Source organism: Pseudophryne corroboree, chromosome 9, assembly GCF_028390025.1.
Source record: "Pseudophryne corroboree isolate aPseCor3 chromosome 9, aPseCor3.hap2, whole genome shotgun sequence".
Classification (NCBI taxonomy): Eukaryota; Metazoa; Chordata; class Amphibia; order Anura; family Myobatrachidae; genus Pseudophryne; species Pseudophryne corroboree.
This window is the reverse complement of record NC_086452.1, coordinates 90,788,869-90,804,853: the sequence shown is the minus strand read 5'-3', so window position 1 is coordinate 90,804,853 and position 15,985 is coordinate 90,788,869. Positions and strand designations below refer to the sequence as shown.

General features: G+C 46.0%; 1 protein-coding gene across 6 annotated transcripts in view; it reads right to left on the bottom strand.

Annotated features, from left to right (window-relative positions):
• The window catches only part of LOC134957593 (proximal tubules-expressed gene protein-like), a 190,059-nt gene extending 181,117 nt beyond the window's left edge, over nt 1–8,942 (bottom strand). Inside the window, exon 1 of one of the 6 annotated variants that reach the window (XM_063939604.1) lies at nt 8,793–8,942. The gene's annotated coding sequence lies outside the window, so the exon portion shown is untranslated. Of the gene's footprint in view, nt 1–6,079; nt 6,128–8,792 lie in introns of those variants that run through there. The other 5 variants (XM_063939600.1, XM_063939596.1, XM_063939597.1 and 2 more) reach the window with 5 other exon arrangements.
• Between the last annotated feature and the right edge of the window lie 7,043 nt (nt 8,943–15,985).

Genomic DNA, 15,985 nt, shown 5'->3' with positions numbered 1-15,985 from the left:
AATGAACTAGGCACTACTATGGTTCGTAAAATGAGCTAGGGCACTAATATGGTTCATAAAATTAACTAAGGCACTGCTGGGGCATAAAATGAACTAGGGCACTACTATGGTTCATAAAATGAACTAGGGCACTACTGGGGCATAAAATGAACTAGGGCACTACTATGGTTCATAAAATGAACTAGGGCACTACTGGGGCATAAAAGGAACTAGGGAACTACTATGGTTCATAAAATGAACTAGGGCACTACTGGGGCATAAAAGGAACTAGGGAACTACTATGGTTCATAAAATGAACTAGGGCACTACTGGGGCATAAAATGAACTAGGGCACTACTATGGTTCATAAAATGATCTAGGGCACTACTGGGGCATAAAAGGAACAACTGCTAATGAGGCATGTATCTCACTAGTAGGAAGAATGTGACTCTTAAAACGTTGCTAATGTTCCACAAAGTTTGGGCTATGCCCCTTGCCAAACCCATTTAGAAATGTGATCTCCTGATCTACCTAGTTCGGGTGTTAGACCATTTATTTTTATTTTAGATGGACAGTGGTAAGGCCATGTTGTGGATGTAGTGTCCTGTGTCTGTATAGAGTGTAATAGAATTGTATAATGATCATGCCAAATGGTCAAGTCATGCTGTGGGTGTAGTGCCCTATGCAGGGGCAAACAGTGCATGGCCTGGCCCCATAGCAAAACTCCTTTTTGGACTATAATTTGGCAAATTCCTCCAATTGTCTATCCCCATCTTTTATCAATAAAAGTCATTGGGTCTGAGACCTTTTCTCCGTCCAGTCATGGTCCTTCTCATACCCATGACCTGGGTCATGACGGGCCACACACGGGCACCGCACTGGAAGCCCCAGTGTTTGGCTTTCATTAAAGATTCCATCAACATTCTGGGATGGTAGTAGTGATGAATGGATTGTGGCGGTTCCTGTACTGCCGCAATCTTTGTGGAATAACCATACCTGCTATCGCCAAACGAGGCTGGCAAGGTGATACTCGGCCTACAGGTCGATGCAATAAGCCTTGGAGTGAGATAAAGTGGATGGAGATAAAGTACCAGCCAAACAGCTCCTAACTGCCATTTTTCAAACACAGTCTGTAACATGGCAGTTGGGAGCTGATTGGCTGGTGCAATTTTTCACAGCCCAACAGTCTGTAACATAGCAGTTAGGACCTGATTGGCTGGTACTTTACCATTGTCCAGTTTATGTCTTTTCAAATACACCCCTAGACTCCTGAGGGATGGGAGTAATGTCACACAAACAGAATATTGCCAGCCCTTACCAAGCCATAGCACAACACACCTCTTAAACACAGGGACATTTATTTTAAAGGTGCATACACACTCAGCGTTTTTGCCCAGTGTATATGCTGGGAGATGATGTGAAAATTGCTGACCGGAAAATCGCACAGTGCATACACTAAGCGAATTCACCTGGCCCAGCGATTTTCACAGGGGGGAATCACTTTCAACAGTAGGAGACTGTGGAAAGTGGTTCATTCGACCGGTAAAACAGGCCGAAGGCTGGTGGTAGCTGGCGATGATGCGGGAGCACGCATTAGCGCTCACCGCTCATCGCCCGGCCATACACACTAGGCAATTTTGAGCTCAAAGTAGCTCAAAACGTCAAAAGTGAGCTACTTTGAGCTCAAAATCGCCCAGTGTGTTTGCACTTTAAGTTTGAGTTCAACATAACATAATAAATAACGTTTCAGTGTGCTTGTATGTACACAAACAGTGTCCTCTTATGCAAAAGTTTACCATTCTGGCGATAAATGGGTTAAGACAGACACTTCTAGTCAATGGAATCAATTAGCTTACTTGTGTGCTGCTATAAGAATAAGCACGAGTGGCGTACAAAGGCTTTCTCCGCAGTGTCAGCAAAACATTTATTGCTCTGTCCACATCTGCTGCATGGGAGAACGCTGCTGATTTCCATGACACAGAGTTGCTTCTTGCCAACGCTCTTTAAGTGTGACTTAAAGAGTTTGTTTAATCACTGTTTACAAAGAGATCAGCTCAACAGATGTGGGTGTAAAAACCGTGTCTCTGCTTACTGTTCATAAACATTCCATAAAGAGCAGCGTGGTGTGAGGGCTCAGTAATTGCGGTAGCAGAAACATTTGCCTGGTCTCCTGTGAGGTTTTGGGATGTGAACACCTTACACTGGTCAGACTTGCAGTCAAGGATGTCATCTATGGAGACCTAATAATAATATGGACCATGGCCCTCATTCCGAGTTGTTCGCTCGTTGCCGATTTTCGCTATATTGCGATTAGTCGCAAGGTTTGCAGAGCGCATGCGGTTAGTTATTTTACACAAAAGTTAGGTATTTTACTCACGGCATAACGAGGATTTTTCATCGTTCTGGTGATCGTACTGTGATTGACAGGAAGTGGGTGTTTCTGGGCGGAAACTGGCCGTTTCTGGGAAAAACGCGGGAGTGTCTGAAGAAACGGGGGAGTGTCTGGGCGAACGCTGGGTGTGTTTGTGACGTCAAACCAGGAACGAAACTGACTGAACTGATCGCAATGGCTGAGTAAGTCTCGGCTACTCAGAAACTGCTAAGAAATTTCTATTCGCAATTCTGCTAATCTTTCGTTCGCAATTCTGCTAAGCTAAGATACACTCCCAGAGGGCGGTGGCTTAGCGTGTGCAATGCTGCTAAAAGCAGCTAGCGAGCGAACAACTCGGAATGAGGGCCCATGTGCAGAATCTGCAGAACAGTGGTCTACAAGTCACCTAGTGAGTGACATTGGCCAACAACTATAATAGTAGACGTTGAATATGATCTGGACTAAAAATAACCACAGTCTCTGATAATCATCCTTCCAAAATCAAGAGGATCATTATGAGACGTGGTGGTAAATGCAGTCAGAGATGACCATTGCTGGATTCTCTGTATGGTATATGCCAACCATATGGACAGTCAGCAATGGAGTCTTCAAGGGATCTAGCAATATGATACACTTCAGCTGCCGCTTAGGCTTCCCTCTAGTCATCAAAAGGACCATACAGTACATTGGGGGTCATTCTGACCCGATCGCTCGCTGCAGTTTATCGCAGCGCAGCGATCGGGTCAGAATTGCGCATGTGCCGGCGCTGCAGTGCGCCGGAGCATGTCGGACGGCCGAGGGCTGTCGTTCAGTAGCGATCGCCTCTGCCTGATTGACAGGCAGAGGCGGTCGCAGGGCGGGAGGGGGCTGGACGGCAGCGTTAAGCTGCCGTTTAGGGGGCACGGTCCGGCCAAGGCATGCGTGGCTGGACAGTTGGGGGGGCGGGCCACCATGGCTGCGTGACAGCTCATGCAGCCGCTGCGGCCAGTGGCAGCGACGATCAACTCCCGGCCAGCCGCAGGAGCTGCGCTGGCCGAGAGTTACTCCACAAATACAAAAGCTTTGCCGCCGCTGTGCGATGCTTTTGTATTTGTGTGAGGGGAGCCGGACTGACATGCGGACTAGCCCTGTGCTGGGCGTCCCCCCGCATGTCAGGGAAGATGATCGTAGCTGTGCTAAATTTAGCACAGCTACGATCAACTCGGAATGACCCCCAATGCCCTTAAGAGCAGTATTAAGATTGCACAATACATTTAATAAAGAAAAACCTGTCTGCAATAACATATCAACAGGCATATAAATCCCTCAAACAAATCTGACAATAAAGCAGAAATGGAAGTGAAGGCTCAGATGGCTGCATGCAGTGCCAGATTAAGGTCCACATGGGCCTGAAGCTGAAATTTACAAAGGGCCTATTATATGGGGCCGCTGAGGGTGTGACTAGTGATGTGGAGGGGCACTCACAGCAGCACACTAACAGCAGCACCTATTACTATACTCACACAGCTGCACCTGTTGCTACACTAACCCCGCAGAACCCGTTACTACACACATACAGCAGAACCAGTTACTACACTCACACAACAGCACTCGTTACTACACACACAGCAGCACCCCCTACTACACTCACACAGTAGCACCCTTTACTGCACACACACAGCAGCACCCCCTACTACACTCACACAGCAGCACCCTTTACTGCACACACACAGCAGCACCCCCTACTACACTCACACAGCAGCACCCCTTACTACACTCACACGGCAGCACCCGTTACGACACGCACACACCAGAACCTGTTACTACACTCACACACAACAGCACCCGTTACTACACACACAGCAGCACCCCTTACTACACAAACATGGCAGCACCCCTTACTACACACACACGGCAGCAGCACCCCTTACTACACACACAGGCCGCACCCCTTACTACACACACATGGCAGCACCCGTTAACTACCCTCATCTAGCAGTCATAAGCCATTCATTTATCAATTTCAACATCACAGTGCCCACTAACACATTCACCTCCCCACGTATACAAACACACAGTACACACACAAAGTACACACACATATACACAGCACACACTAGACACACAAAGTACATACACCCACAGTACACACTATACACATAATAAGTATACATGCCCCCACCACGGGTACACACTCAGTACACACACACCACCACATATACACACAGTACAAACTACACACACACACACACAAAGTACACACACCTCCACCACCACATATACATACACACAGTACACATTACTTCCACACACAAAGTACACACAAACAACCCCACCACACCATATACACACAAGCACAGTTTACTTTTAAAATCTGGTGTAATCCAATTTATTTATTAGGATATAATGCAGAAAATCTCCATATTATTTAGTTTATATGGTTTATATAATGCTGATGGTCCTACTACCGGTATACATAGACAGTACAATACAATACATGACAAAAAAACAAGAAACATTTAAAATGACATTTGAATAATGCGATGGCAAGAAGAAATATTTTTGCTGTCCTATTTGATTGGAGAAAAATCTGAATACAGGTAGATACACCTTGTGCGGTTTACTCTACCTTCAGTGCTTTTGTACCTCTACAAACAGGTAAAAATGGGAAAAATGTATTCCTTAGGTTGAATTGCTTAGGAAAAATAGGGGAAACCAGTGATTTTTCTCCAATCAAATAGGTCAGCAGAAATATTACTTCTTGCCACTGCATTATTCAAATGGCATTTTAAATGTTTTCATGTTTCTTGTTTTTTTGTCATGTATTGTACTGTCTATGTATGTATACCGGTATTAGGACCATCTACTCTGAGTCCCTACGCAGCCACACGACCCCCCTCCCCCCCCCCCCCCCCCCCTCAGACAACCAAAAGTGGACGGACGTTTAATAGCTCCAGGCAACGGAGCTATGAGCTGAGCCAGCAGCTTGTGTAGACCAGGAGCATGTGCGGTGCCAGCAACCACTCTACAACACACCCGGTGACTCCTAGCCTGCACACCAAAGTCACAGCCTTCTCCCCAGATCCATCGGGCAGGTAGGAGGGGCGAGTCACCCGCTCCCCCGGCTCCTATAAACACTATCAGCTTGCTGCATCAATGGAATCTCAAATTAGAATTACACTGAATGGAAGGTCAGTTGAAAGTGCACATACTATTAGACCAGGACCTAAAGAGATTCCTGGTACCATTATTATGAGATATCTCAGTTCATAAAAGACTGCCTATATATCTTTATTTGATAACTTCATTATTTATTTCCCTGCCTGTGTATGAGTTATGTCCCTTCACCACAAAGCCACGCCCCTTTTTTGCATAATGTTCTTTGTTAGAAATGGGGGCGAGCACACCAACACACTTTCAACCACTACCCATATATTAAGCGAACAGAAGATGTACAAATGTTGCTATTTATAATAAACACGGGGCGGATGTAATGACGCCTGAGTTTAGCGGCCGTGCAGAATACCGGCTGAACTCAGACTTTTACTTGCAAGGCAAAACCATGCCTTGCAGGTTATTGCCCCTTTAAAAAGAGTCAGAGTTCAGCCAGTATTCCACACGCCCGCCAAACTCAGGCGTCATTATATCCAGTCCATGATGTCAGTAAGGAAAGAGCCACTATATGATATGACCTTATCTATCTTGGTACATACAACGCAGGATGTCAGCTATGAATTATGCCATGCTTACATTTGATGTGCAGATTGAATCTTGTAGATTATCAATTTTCCATTGTGATCTGTTAAAATGGATACACACGATAAGAAAATTGATCACTATCCAAAAAAACACTCCAATACGACGAGTGATTATTGGAATGGTGCGCACCAATTTCTTACTCAGTGTGTACTCTACAATGGGATTGGGAGGTCGGGAAGGAGATAGCCTGTGCAACGCCCTATACTCCGCCCCCCTGATCTGACCATTGCAGGAGCGTTTGAAGCCATTTATCAGCTACTGCTTCTGCATACAAGCCATGCAATTATTGGGCCAATCAGACAATTATTAGCTGATCTGCTCGAATTGGATAACGTGTACTCGGCTTAGAAGCAGATTTCTTTATAATATCAAGTGTAACAATTACTAGTAGATTTAAGATTATTGCAAACACACATTGTTATATATGCTCCAAGCTGTACAAAACACTAAGAACACATTAAATTACCACAATAATTTGCATGTGATTCAGCGGCAGATTTATTAAGCCTAGCGAAGTGATAAATTGCACCGAGATAAAGTACCAGCCAATCAGCTCCTAACTGCCATGTTACAGGCTGGGTTTGAAAAATGACAGTTAGGAGCTGATTGGTTGGTGCTTTATCACCTTCCACTTTATCACTTCACCGAGCTTAATAAATCTGCCCTAGAGTTGCTAAATTACAGTTAGCCCAATACATTTAACTAAAGCACTGACTTCAGAACCAGACTGTAAATCTGAATGTTCCCGATTATGATATATGCTAGATAATAACTGATTGACCACATTACTTGTCAGTATTCTCAATTATCTATACCATGACTCAGTTTTTTTATGTTTTGCAGCTTTCTGGATATAACAAAAGTTACATAACCACATTGCTGCATGACAGGCCCTTTATACAATACTTTCCTTCTTCAGCTAAATATTTGCTTGAATTTCTGACTGCTGCTCAGTTGGTCATCCCCACAGCAAAGGATGAACACGACGTAAGGCACTAAAGTAGTACTGTACTCGCATTCATGTATATTTAACTATAGCTTCCCATCCACTTTTTACCTTAATGGACAGACAGCTGCCAACAGAAGAAACACCCATACCACCACATATAAACAAACACTACACACAAAGTACACACACACCTCCACCACATATATACACACACACACACACACACACACACACACACACACACACAGTACACACCCACCACCTCATATACACACACAAAGTACACACCTCCACCACCTCATATACACACACACACACACACTACACACACCCACCATATACACATAGTACACTACACACACCCCCACCACCACATATACACACACACACACACACACACACACACACACACAGTACACACCCACCACCTCATATACACACACAAAGTACACACCTCCACCACCTCATATACATACACACACACACTCACCATATACACACAGTACACTACACACACCTAATGTACACCCCCACCACCACATATATACACACACACAGTACACACCCACCACCTCATATACACACACACACACTACACACACACACACACCATATACACACAGTACACTACACACACCCCCACCACCACATATATACACACACACAGTACACACCCACCACCTCATATACACACACAAAGTACACACCTCCACCACCTCATATACATACACACACACACTCACCATATACACACAGTACACTACACACACCTAATGTACACCCCCACCACCACATATATACACACACAAAGTACACACCTCCACCACCTCATATACACACACACACACACACACACTACACACACACACACACACACACACCATATACACACAGTACACTACACACACCCCCACCACCACATATATACACACACACAGTACACACCCACCACCTCATATACATACACAAAGTACACACCTCCACCACCTCATATACATACACACACTCACCATATACACACAGTACACTACACACACCTAATGTGTACACACACACCCCCACCACCACATATATACACACACACACAGTACACACCCACCACCATATATACACACACACATAAAGTACACACACCTCCACCACCACATATACACACACACACAGGGCCGGTTCCGGGGCTTCTTGCGCCCCGGGCGGCATTAGGGGGCGTAACTTCATACAAGGGGCGTGGTCAGTTTCGCCCCCTGTACTCTAGTAGGATGTGCGGTGCGCGATGACATCATCGCGCACCGCAAAGCAAAGGTCCTCTCCACGAAGGAAAACTAGACGCTAAGCGTCTAGTTCCCTTCGTGGAGAGGACCTTTGCTGTGCGGTGCGCGATGACGTCAACGCGCACCGCACATCCTTACAGTTAAGGTCCTCTCCAGGAAGGGAAACTAGACACGTAGCGTCTAGTTTCCCTTCACAGCGGGCAGCCCACGAAGGGAAACTAGACGCGTAGCGTCTAGTTTCCCTTGACAGCGGGGCAGCGGCAGCGGGGGGCACCACAGCAGCAGCGGATCTTGCCATGGTGCGGCGCCCCGGGCAAAAGTCCTGCTTGCCCGTGGCAAGATCCGCTACTGCACACACACACCATATACAGAGTACACTACACACACCTAATGTACACACACACACCACCACATATACACACACCATATACACACACCTAATGTACACACACACACACAGTACACACACAAACTGTATACACACATTACTCAAGAAGCCATCACTACACTTGCCACGCTTCCTGCAACAGCAGCTCTCCGTACAGTCTGGAGGGGCGGAGCTTAGGCCTGTGAGTGAGAGCAGGACCCCGGAGGAGAGACTGGAGAGGGAGGGTCGGCCAGCACACTGCCTGCACGGTTCCGTTACTTCTCTCAGATGAGAGTGCTAGAGCCGGAGGAGGAGGGGACATGGGAGAGAGGACGCTGCTGGCAGTCTGTGACAGGAAAAAGTTTTTTCCTGTCAATGCTGTCAGTTTGCTGTAGGCCTATTTTCAATGGGGGGCCTGGAGCTGCAGCTCCATCCGCCCCATTGTTAATCCGGCCCTGGCTGCATGCAGCTCTAAGGCCGACTGTTGCCCATCACTGATCTAGAAGATATGACTAATATATACAGGTATATGGAAAAAAAATGACTATATATAAGGGGGACCTATATTTATACAAGTCATGTGACCTCTTTTATAATATGTAAATCATTCAGACACATGCAGTTGAGTTCCTAACTGGAATGACACCTAGAGGTACAGCATCACTGTGACCTTGAAACTTTACACATCTAGGTAATCTGAATTGTACGTTCATTGGGCCTGATACAGAATTAGATAAAAGTCTAACTATGGGTCACAAAAATCTGCTTTATTTTATTGCACATGCAGCAACATTCAACTGGAGAGGCAAATCATTGGTGTGCACATACACGTTTTGTACAGTAGGTGCATTTAGGCATATGATACCTCTGTCGTGCTGTATTTTTTGGATCCGCTACATCCCCAGGCCTACCACTTAGCAGCTGCATCTGTTGTGGCTCCCGAAGCAAAAAGTGCTGCTAAGTAATCATCAGATTATGCCGCTGCATAAATTTTGTTTATGTTGTGCCAGCATGCTCAATTGCACTTTACAACTGGGAACTCAGAACTGAAACGAGACTAAACAGAGAGGTACTGTAAGGGGGTATTACTATTCGTAACAGGAAGAGGCAGTGGGTGACAGTGAGGAAAAGTGGGTGACAGGGGTGCAATCATACAGACCTGCACACAGAGGGTAATTCCGACCCGATCGCACGCTGCAGTTACTCGCAGTGGTGCAATCGGGTCTGAACTGCGCATGCGCCGCATCTGCAATGTGCAGGTGCGTAGCTGCCTGGCCAGGGGAAACACTGAGCAGCGTGGGACCTTACGAAGAAAGCGATCGCAGCAGCAATCGCAAGGTGATTGACAGCAAGAAGGCATTTCTGGGTGGCAACTGACCGTTTTCTGGGAGTGCCGTGAAAAACGCAGGTGTGTCCAGGCGTTTGCAGGGCGGGTGTCTGACGTTAATTACGGAACTTGACAGGCTGAAGTGATCGCAGTGGCTGAGTAAGTTCAGAGCTACTCAGAAACTGCACAAGAACTTTTTGCACAACTCCTCTGCACAAGCGATCGCACACTTGCTGCGCTAAAATACACTCCCCCATAGGCGGCGACTATCTGATCACATGGCTGCAAAAAACTACTACCGTGCAATCAACGCGGAATGACCCCCACAGTCCTGCATGGTGCAAAGAACAGGGGAATTTACCTTGGTGGGAGCGAAAGCACATTGGCGTCTGCTCTCTCTGGCCCAGATTTATCAAGTCTTGGAGAGTGATAAATTGCATGGTGATAAAGTACCAACTAATCAGCTCCTAACTGTCATGCTACAGGCTGTGTATGAAAAATGACAGTTAGGAGCTGATTGGTTGGTACTTAATCACCGTGCAATTTATCACTCTCCAAGGCTTGATAAATCTGGGCCAGACAGAGCAGATGCCACTGTGCTTTCGCTCCCACCAAGGTGTATTCCACCTGTTCTTCACACCATACAGGATAGGGGCCTATTTACTAAGCTTTGGGTGGAGATGAAGTGGATGGAAGTAAAGTACCAGCTAATCAGCTCCCAACTGTCATGTCACAGGCTGTGTTTGGAAAATGGCAGTTAGGAGCTGATTGGCTGGTACTTTATCTCCGTCCACTTTATCTCCATCCAAGGCTTAGTAAATAGACCCCTGTGTGCAGGTTTGTATGATTGCACCCCTGTCAATCCCCTCTTCTTTCCTAGTTCTGGCAGGCTCTGATGGCGCAAGTTGCACAGCCCTGAGCTGCCTTTAATTCACAGACAGATGTAAATCAGATAGAATTCACAGTTGTTTGTGTATTAGAGGCAATACACGGCTGTAATCATCAGCAATGATAGGTGGCAGAACTCCCCTATCAGTCCAGCTCAGATCAGATGCGGCTACACACACATGAGGTTAGCCCCTCCTCCCTAAAGGTGCATACACACGGAGAGATTTTGACTATGAGAGATTTTGACTGAGCGATTTCCCTTGAACTGGCAGTAGGAGATTTTGACTAACTTTACCAGAGATTTTGACTAACTTTTCCAGCGATTTTGGCTATGGGCGATTTTGGCTAACTCATTCAAGCAAGGGGATGATTTTTCTTTCCCAGCGACATAGCCAAAATTGACTTGCCTGCACAGTCTATTTTTAGCAGCGATAGCGACCTGGCGGGGACGCGCATCACTATCGCTGGCTGTGTACACATGGAGAGATATGCACTAACTTTCTGAGCGATTTTGACTATATAGTCAAAATCGCTCAGTTATATTGCTCCGTGTGTATGCACCTTAAGATTAGGGGCAGGTTCTTCAGGCAGTGGGAACCACTCTGCTCCTTGTGCTGGGCCAGTTGTCCAACATTTCTCAAAACAACCGTGCGGCGATAGGTGGGCTTCTTAGGGGGACATGTACTAAGCAGTGATAATAGTAGAGAAGTGAGCCAGTGGAGAAGTTGCCCATGGCACCCAATCAGCTGCTCTGTATATGTTTATAGTATGCAAATTATAAATGTTACGTGAATGCTGATTGTTTGCCATGGGCAACTTCTTTCTGGCTCACTTCTCCACTTTTATGACTGCTTAGTAAATGTCTCCCTTTTACAGTCTCCAGAGTCCTGTGACACCCCAAGCTTCTGTCTTCTGGCTACTCAATAGCCTGCAACCAACACCTGCCATTACCAGCGGGTACCTAGTAAACTGCTCCCTCTGTGTCATTCAATAGTGTAAGCAGTCTTTACCTCTCCCACAACAGGAAGAAGCCAGGGATGCCACGCAGCTGCATCTGTTCCTCATGCTAGTGTAACTCCACTGTACTGGGTCCCAGCCATGGTGCGTAAAGCCAGTACGACCAGGTAGCAGCCACCTGGACAATGCAGCCACTGATGTGCTTTACTAGGTGCTGCTGGTGATGGAAATTGGCAACATTGCGTCTTTTTCTACTTGTCGTCCATCACATCCAGGCTGGGTTATATCAGCACCAGTCGTTGACCTCCCAAATCCAGCAACCCTCTAACTTCCTGCTTCACTATTATCTATCAGACTCCGGCTCTTTATAATGCTGTTAAACACAGCCAGTGCCCCCTAAGTACCTGTCCCACTAACAATTACACAATATTACGGTTCAGCTTCAGAGCACATACTACTCCATAATTAATCCAGGGAATCCTTACTATGTGCGGTTGGGATCCGGTCTGAAGATCGACAGTGTCTAGGTCGACAATGTTTAGGTCGACCACTATAGGTCGACAGTCACTAGGTCGACATGGATGGAAGGTCGACAGGGTTTCTTTCTAGGTCGACATGTGCTAGGTCGACAGGTCTAAAGGTCGACAGGAGTTTTTCACATTTTTTTTCTTTTTTTGATTTTTTTCATACTTAACGATCCACGTGGACTACGATTGGAACGGTAAAGTGTGCCGAGCCAAGCGGTAGCGGAGCGAAGGCACCATGCCCGAAGCATGGCGAGCGAAGCGAGCCATGCGAGGGGACACGGTGCACTAATTTGGGATCCCGGTCACTCAACGAAGAAAACGACACCAAAAAAAAAAAATATCCTCATGTCGACCTTTAGACCTGTCGACCTAGCACATGTCGACCTAGAAACCCTGTCGACCTTCCATCCATGTCGACCTAGTGACTGTCGACCTATAGTGGTCGACCTAAACATTGTCGACCTAGACACTGTCGATTTGATGAACCACACCCGTGCGGTTACCACCCGAAAAAATACAGATATTCCACAAATATTATTTAATAAATATTCCCCAAAATACCTGTATTATCACTCTCGGTCAGTGCCCCCCTCAGCACCTGGACCATCACCCTCTATCCAGTATTCCTCTTTCTCCCTGAATAATCACCCCTGTACCGCCATACTTACACTTACACAGTGTGACATACAATATAATAATTGTTTAAGTTGTAAGAAGACTTATAATTTCCAAAGAGTAAATTCATTTATATTTGTATTTAAGCATCCTACCTTATCCAGGAGGGATGTGTCACCCCAAAAACATGGGTATACCTGGCCCCAACTATAAAGTGGTCCGTATGCAAATCACCACAGGGGGTATATTTACTAAATCGTTGGTTTATAGAAGTGGAAATGTTGCTCATAGCAACCAATCAAATTCTACCTAATATTTTCTAGAAGGTGCTAGATAAATAAGTAGAATCTGATTGGTTGCCATGGGCAACATCTCTACTTCTATAATTCTGCACTTTAGTAAATATACCCCCAGGACTCTGGAGACCTGCAGAAGTGTGTCTTTTCTCCCAATAATCATGCTGAACAATGGCTGCAGAGGCACTAATAGGCCCTACACACTTATAGATTTCACTAAACGATATGAACGTTCTCGTTCATTAATGAACTCGTTCATACTGTTCAGTGTGTAGGCAGCAATGATGAGCGATGCGCGGGCCCGCGCTCGTTCATCGTTGATGCCCCGTCGCTTATGCATGCAGGCCAATATGGACAATCTCATCCATATTAGCATGCACTGCTATGGAGCCTGGTGGCAGGGGGAGTGAAGAAACTTCACTTCCCCCATCACCTTCCCCCCGCCACCGGGTCGCCCGTCTGCCATATTGGCGGTCGGGCAGCTCGGTGGCCGGTCGGATAGGTAATGTGTAGGGACCATTACTGTATAATAAACACTTCCTATATGATAAAGTGGTTGGCAATGATGCAACTTCTACCCAGTCACATACAGCATGCATCTGCACCAACATTTCTGTTGCAGGGCCTGCATGCACTAAGGCCCTCATTCCGAGTTGTTCGCTCGCAAGGCGATTTTAGCAGTATTGCACACGCTAAGCCGCCGCCTACTGGGAGTGAATCTTAGCTTCTTAAAATTGCGAACGAAAGATTCGCAATATTGCGATTACACATCTCGTAGCAGTTTCAGAGTAGCTTCAGACTTACTCGGCATCTGCGATCAGTTCAGTGCTTATCGTTCCTGGTTTGACGTCACAAACACACCCAGCGTTCGCCCAGACACTCCTCCGTTTCTCCAGCCACTCCCGCGTTTTTTCCGGAAACGGTAGCGTTTTTTCCCACACGCCCATAAAACGGCCTGTTTCCGCCCAGTAACACCCATTTCCTGTCAATCACACTACGATCGCCTGAGCGAAGAAAAAGCGGTGAGTAAAAATTAGAGATGAGCGCCTGAAATTTTTCGGGTTTTGTGTTTTGGTTTTGGGTTCGGTTCCGCGGCCGTGTTTTGGGTTCGAACGCGTTTTGGCAAAACCTCACCGAATTTTTTTTGTCGGATTCGGGTGTGTTTTGGATTCGGGTGTTTTTTTCAAAAAACACTAAAAAACAGCTTAAATCATAGAATTTGGGGGTCATTTTGATCCCAAAGTATTATTAACCTCAAAAACCATAATTTACACTCATTTTCAGTCTATTCTGAATACCTCACACCTCACAATATTATTTTTAGTCCTAAAATTTGCACCGAGGTCGCTGTGTGAGTAAGATAAGCGACCCTAGTGGCCGACACAAACACCGGGCCCATCTAGGAGTGGCACTGCAGTGTCACGCAGGATGTCCCTTCCAAAAAACCCTCCCCAAACAGCACATGACGCAAAGAAAAAAAGAGGCGCAATGAGGTAGCTGTGTGAGTAAGATTAGCGACCCTAGTGGCCGACACAAACACCGGGCCCATCTAGGAGTGGCACTGCAGTGTCACGCAGGATGGCCCTTCCAAAAAACCCTCCCCAAACAGCACATGACGCAAAGAAAAAAAGAGGCTTTTTACTGATATTTGGTGTTTTGGATTTGACATGCTCTGTACTATGACATTGGGCATCGGCCTTGGCAGACGACGTTGCTGGCATTTCATCGTCTCGGCCATGACTAGTGGCAGCAGCTTCAGCACGAGGTGGAAGTGGATCTTGATCTTTCCCTAATTTTGGAACCTCAACATTTTTGTTCTCCATATTTTAATAGGCACAACTAAAAGGCACCTCAGGTAAACAATGGAGATGGATGGATTGGATACTAGTATACAATTATGGACGGGCTGCCGAGTGCCGACACAGAGGTAGCCACAGCCGTGAACTACCGCACTGTACTGTGTCTGCTGCTAATATATAGACTGGTTGATAAAGAGATAGTATACTCGTAACTAGTATGTATGTATAAAGAAAGAAAAAAAAACCACGGTTAGGTGGTATATACAATTATGGACGGGCTGCCGAGTGCCGACACAGAGGTAGCCACAGCCGTGAACTACCGCACTGTACTGTGTCTGCTGCTAATATAGACTGGTTGATAAAGAGATAGTATACTCGTAACTAGTATGTATGTATAAAGAAAGAAAAAAAAACCACGGTTAGGTGGTATATACAATTATGGACGGGCTGCCGAGTGCCGACACAGAGGTAGCCACAGCCGTGAACTACCGCACTGTACTGTGTCTGCTGCTAATATAGACTGGTTGATAAAGAGATAGTATACTCGTAACTAGTATGACTATAAAGAAAGAAAAAAAAACCACGGTTAGGTGGTATATACAATTATGGACGGGCTGCCGAGTGCCGACACAGAGGTAGCCACAGCCGTGAACTACCGCACTGTACTGTGTCTGCTGCTAATATAGACTGGTTGATAAAGAGATAGTATACTCGTAACTAGTATGTATGTATAAAGAAAGAAAAAAAAAACACGGTTAGGTGGTATATACAATTATGGACGGGCTGCCGAGTGCCGACACAGAGGTAGCCACAGCCGTGAACTACCGCACTGTACTGTGTCTGCTGCTAATATATAGACTGGTTGATAAAGAGATAGTATACTCGTAACTAGTATGTATGT